Raw genomic sequence first — 6000 nt, 5'->3', positions numbered from 1 at the left:
TCCAGGTGCTCCCCAAACCTACTGAAAAAGCATTTGGGAGTTGAGCCCAGGATCCACTGGTTTAGCCTAACCCCCTCATTAAGGCCCAGAAGGGGAAATCTCTTGCCAGAGGTCATACAGCAAGTTAGTGGTCGAGCTGGGATTAGAATCCAAATTCTAATGGAATCTGTCAGATTCTCCTCCCCTTCATCAGCATTTCTGATGTCCATACCTACAAATGTTGTCACACCATCTGCTACTTAAGCAGACATGGCCCTGACCTCAAAGGCAGATGGCAATTACATGGACAAACTCCATATTGAATACATGAGTGTGCGTATTAAAAGTTTATATCATACAAGACCTACATGAGGAAAACTACAAAACTCTGATGAAAGATACCAAAGAAGGATTAAATAGTTATTTCCTGTTTATGGATAGGAAGACTCACTGATATCACGTCATGATATCAGTTCTTCCTAACGTGATCTATAGATTCAATTCAATCCCAGTCAAAATCCCACTAAGTTATTTTGTGGATATTGACAAACTCAGTCTAAAGTTTGTAGGGAGAGGCAAAAGATCCAGAATTAGCCAACTCAAAATTAAAGAACAAAGTTGGAGGACTGACACTACCCAACTTCAAGACTTCCTATAAAGCTACAGTAAATCGAGACAGCGTAGTGTTGGTTCAAGAATAGACAGATCAATGAAACAGAATGGAGAGCCCAGAAATAGACCCATATAAAAATAGTCAAATGATACTTGGCCCAAGGAGCAAAGGCAATACAATGGAGCAAAGATAGTCTTTTCAACAAATGATACTGGAACATCTGGACATCACATGCAAAAAAAAAAAAAAAAGAATCTAGACAGACCATACACAGTTTGGAAAGATGAGCTCAAAATGGATCATAGACCTAAATGTAAAACAGAAAACTATAAAACTCCTGGAAGGGACTTCCCTGGTGGTTCAGTGGTTAAGAATCCGCCTTCCAATGCAGGGGACGTGGGTTCTATCCCTGGTCAGGGAACTAAGATCACGCGTGCCACGGGGCAACTAAGCCCATGTGCCACAACTAGAGAGGAGCCCACGCGCCGCAACGAAGAGCCCGTGCGCTGCAACGAAAGATCCCGCGTGCCACAACTAAGACTCCATGCAGCCAAAAGTAAATAAAAACAAACAAAAAAAACTCCTAGAAGATAACATAGGAGAAAATCTAGATGATCTTGGGCTTGGCAATGACTTCCAAGATATAACACCAGGGCTTCCCTGGTGGCGCAGTGGTTGAGAGTCCGCCTGCCGATGCAGGGGACACGGGTTTGTGCCCCGGTCCGGGAAGGTCCCACATGCTGCGGAGCGGCTGGGCCCATGAGCCATGGCCGCTGAGCCTGCGCTTCCGAAGCCTGTGCTCCGTGACGGGAGAGGCCCCAATAGTGAGAGGCCTGTGTACCGCAAAAAAAAAAAAAAAAAAGATATAACACCAAAAGCATGATCCTTGAAAGAAATAACTGGTAAGCTGGGCTTCTTTAAAATTAAAAACTTCTGCGCTGTCAGGAGAATGAAAAGATAAGCCACAGGCTGGGAGAAAATATTTGTAGAAGACATATTTGATAAAGGACTGTTATCCAAATTATACAAAGGACTCTTAAAATGCAATAATAAGGAAATAACCTGATTATAAAATGAGCCAAAGATCTTAACAGACATCTCTCCAAAGAACATATACAGATAGCAAGTAAGCATATGAAGAGATGTTCCACAGCTTGTGTCACCAGGAAAATGCAAATTAAAACAATGAGATACCACTGCACACCTATTGGAATGGCTAAAATCTGGAACACTGACAACACCAAATGCTGACAAGGCTGTAGGGCAACAGGAACTTTGCTGATGGGAATGCAAAATGGTACAGCCACTTTGGAAGACGGATTGGCGGTTTCTCATAAAACTAAGCATAATCTCACCATATGATCCAGCAATTTCACTCCTTGGTATTTATACAAAGGAGTTGAAAACTTATGTTCACACACAAACCTGCATACGATGTTTATAGCAACTTTATTCATAATTGCCTAAACTTAGAAGCAACCAAGATTCCTTCAGTAGGTGAATGAATAAACAAACTGTGGTCCATCCGGACAATGGAGTAGTATTCAGTGCTAAAAATAAATGAGCTATCAAGCCATGAAAAGACATGGAGGAATCTTAAAAGCATTTTACCTAGTGAAAGAAACCGATCTGAAAAGTCTCCGTACTGTGTGATTCCACCTACATGACATTCTGGAAAAGGCAAAGCTATGGAGACAATAAAAGGGTCAGTGGTTGCCAGGGGTTGGGGGGAGCGAGGGATGAGTAGACAGAGCACAGAGGATTTTTAGGGCAGTGAAAATACTCTGTATGTTACTGTAATGGTTTGGTTTTCTTTGTTTTTTTTTTTTTTTAATTTTGGCCATGCCGCATGGCTTGCGAGATCTCAGTTCCCCAACCAGGGATTGAACCTGGGCTTCTTTCACTCAGCATAACGCTTTTGAGGTTCAGCCATGTCATATTTATCATAGTTTGTTCTTTCTGATTGCTGAGTAGTGATGCACTGAATGGATGGATCTCAGATTGGCTATATACTCACCATCTGTTGGGCTGTTTCCATGGTTTGGCTATTACGAATAACGCTATCAACATTCACATGAAGGTCTAAAACTAAAAAATAAATTAAAAAATAAATAAATAAAAGGGAATCCCTTGGCAGTCCAGTAGTTAGGACTTGGCGCTTTCACTGCCGAAGGCCTGGGTTCGATCCCTGGTCAGAGAACTAAGATCCCACAAACGTGCAGCGCAGCCAAGAAATGAAAAACAAACCAAAAAACCCCAACATTCACATGAAGGTCTTTGTGTGGACAGAGGTTTTTCTGTCTGTTGGGTAAATATCTAGAAGTGGGAGTCCTGAGTGGTGTGGTAAGTGTCTTTTAGAAAGAAAGAAACTGCCGAAGTGTTTATAGCATTTTACATTCCCACTAGCCATGTGTGAGCGTTCCTGTTGCTCCATGTCCTTGACAGTACTTGATCTTCTCAGTCCTTTTATTTTATTATTATTTTTTTGCGGTACACGGGCCTGTCACTGCTGTGGCCTCTCCCGTTGCGGAGCACAGGCTCCGGACGCGCAGGCCCAGCGGCCATGGCTCACGGGCCCAGCTGCTCCGCGGCATGTGGGATCTTCCCGGACCGGGGCACGAACCCATGTCCCCTCTATCGGCAGGCAGACTCTCAACCACTGCGCCACCAGGGAAGCCCCTCTTCTACTTTTGAAGGAGTTTATGTAACATTGGTGTTTTATCTTCCTTAAATATTTGGTGTGGCTCTATATGCTGCGCGGAGACCCTCTGCACCCCTGCGAACATGGCGCTGCGAGTGGCGTGGCGCGGAGCGTGAGGGCCGCGGTCTGCAGCCTGCGCGCCATCTCTGCGCCCAACGCGCCCTGCCGCCTCGGCCCTGGGGACTGCGGGTGGGCGCCGTCCGGGCGCTGCGCACCGGCCCCGCACTGCTGTCGGGTCGTAAATTCACAGACAAACATGAATGGGTAACAACAGAAAACGGTGTTGGAACAGTGGTAATCAGCAATTTTGCACAGGAAGCTTTGGGAGATGTTGTTCACCGTAGTCTGCCTGAAGTTGGGACAAAATTGAACAAACAAGACGAATTTGGTGCTTTGGAAAGTGTGAAAGCTGCTAGTGAACTCTATTCTCCTCTCTCAGGAGAAGTAACTGAAATTAATGAAGCTCTAGCAGAAAATCCAGGACTTGTCAACAAATCTTGTTATGAAGATGGTTGGCCGATCAAGATGACACTCAGTAACCCTTCAGAACTAGATGAACTAATGAGTGAAGAAGCATATGAGACATACATAAAATCTATTGAGGAGTGAACATGGAACCCCTAAATAAACTAGTTTGAAACAACTTAACCTAGCATAGTTGTCTTAAATTAGTGGTGGATTTTTAAAAAGCAACTTTTAGCAAAAGAAACTGCTTGCAACAATGTTGCCTGAAAAAAATACCCCTTAACTTCCTAATGATTTCAGATAAACACTATACATCTTTTTCACAACACCCTGTGATTTTTAGGCTAGTCTCCAGTTATAATACTCAGAATTCCTGAAATTATCTGTGGTAAAACTAGTTACAAAAATTATGTAATTCAAGGATAACATTGTTATCTTAACCTTATATAATATTGTGACTTGCTTACAGCCGTCCCTGGATTTGGGTCAAAATACTCAATGAACTTGCCACTGGAAATAAATGACAGTGGAGAAAAGTTTGTTAGTTGTATAGTGTCCAGTGAAGAACATTACTGTCTTAATTTTGCAATATACTGTGTTTGCTGGTGCTATTTTTATACAGTGAAGCAACAGCCTTGCAGGAAAATAAGAAACAGTTTAATAATAAAATATTCAACTTCTTAAAAAAAAATTGGTGTAATCACCAATGAAGCATCTGGGCCTGGAGTTTTCGAGTGGGAAGGTTATTAATTATAAATTCAATTTCTTTATTATAGATCTTGAACTATTCATATATTTTATGTTTTTGTATGTTTTGGTAAATTATATTTTTCAAGAAATTTATCCATTACATTTAAGTTGTTAAACATATTGGCGTAAGGTTGTTCATAATTTCATCTTATTCTGTAGATTTTGTAGAGATGTCCTGTTTTTCATTACTGTTGTTGGTGATTTATGTTTTCTCTCTTTAATGAATCAAGAGATTCATCAGTTTTATTGGATGCTTATTCCATTTACCTTTAATGTAATCACTCATATGATTGGATTCCAGTCTGTCATCTTGATATTTGTTTTCTTTTTGTCCCCTCTGTTTTTTGTTCTTTTATTTCTCCATTCCTGGATTGTTTGGGTTAGTTATTTTTAAGTAATTCATTCTTTTTCTTCTATTGACTTTTTAGCCAGTTCTTTGATCATTTTTTAAGTGGTTACTTTAGGGATTACAGTATCCGTCCTTAATTCATCACAGCTGATTCACGTTTAACGAAACCTTTACAACAGTATCATTGTATTTACACCTTTATTGTCCTTTGTACTGTTGTCATTTATTTTACTTCTATAAATGATATAAACTTAGTGATCCACTACTATTTTTACTTTAAAAAGGCAATTGATTTTTTTTTAAACTTTTTTTTTTTAAATTAATTTATTTTGGCTGCATTGGGTCTTCATTGCTGTGCATGGGGCTTTCTCTAGTTGTGGTGTGCGGGGGCTACTCTTCGTTGTGTTGCGCGGGCTTCTCATTGCAGGGGCTTCTCTCGTTGCGTGCAGAGCATAGGCTCTAGGTGTGCGGGCTTCAGTAGTTGTGGCATGCGGGCTCAGTAGTTGTGGCTCGCGGCCTCAGTAGTTGTGGCTCGTGGGCTCTAGAGCACAGTCTCAGTAGTTGTGGCGCACGGGCTTAGTTGCTCTGAGGCATGTGCGATCTTCCCGGACCAGGGCTTGAACCCGTGTTCCCTGCATTGGCAGGCGGATTCTTAACCACTGTGCCAGCAGGGAAGCCCGGCAATTGATTTTTTAAAAAAATTTAAGTAAAGAAAGAACAGTAGTATTTTTATTTACCCACATTTTGCCATTTTCAATGTGCTTCTTTCCTTTTTGTGGACCTGAATTGTTATCTCTCCCTCCAGCCTGAAGAATTTTCTGTAGCATTTCTTGGAGTAAGGGTCTCTTGGTTACAAATTATCCCAGCTTTTGCTTTTCTGAAAATGTCTTTGTTTCATTAAAATTTTTGAAAATTGTGGCAAAAATACACATAAAATTTACCATTTAAAAAAGTTACCATTTTATTTTTTTAAATTAATTTATGTTTTGGCTGCATTGGGTCTTCATTGCTGTGAGTGAACTTTCTCTAGTTGCGGTGAGCGGGGGCTACTCTTCCTTGCGGTGCACGGGCTTCTCATTGCAGTGGCTTCTCTTTGTTGCGGAGCACGGGCTCTAGGCACGCAGGCTTCAGTAGTTGTGGCAC

The 6000-nt window shown here is 41.5% G+C and overlaps 1 pseudogene; it reads left to right on the top strand.

Annotated features, from left to right (window-relative positions):
- Positions 1-3342: 3342 nt before the first annotated feature.
- On the top strand, positions 3343-3928 carry LOC132434341 (glycine cleavage system H protein, mitochondrial-like; annotated as a pseudogene).
- Positions 3929-6000: the final 2072 nt, after the last annotated feature.

The sequence above is a fragment of the Delphinus delphis genome, chromosome 11 (assembly GCF_949987515.2).
Source record: "Delphinus delphis chromosome 11, mDelDel1.2, whole genome shotgun sequence".
NCBI classification, from domain to species: domain Eukaryota; kingdom Metazoa; phylum Chordata; class Mammalia; order Artiodactyla; family Delphinidae; genus Delphinus; species Delphinus delphis.
This window is presented reverse-complemented; position numbering and strand designations above follow the sequence as displayed.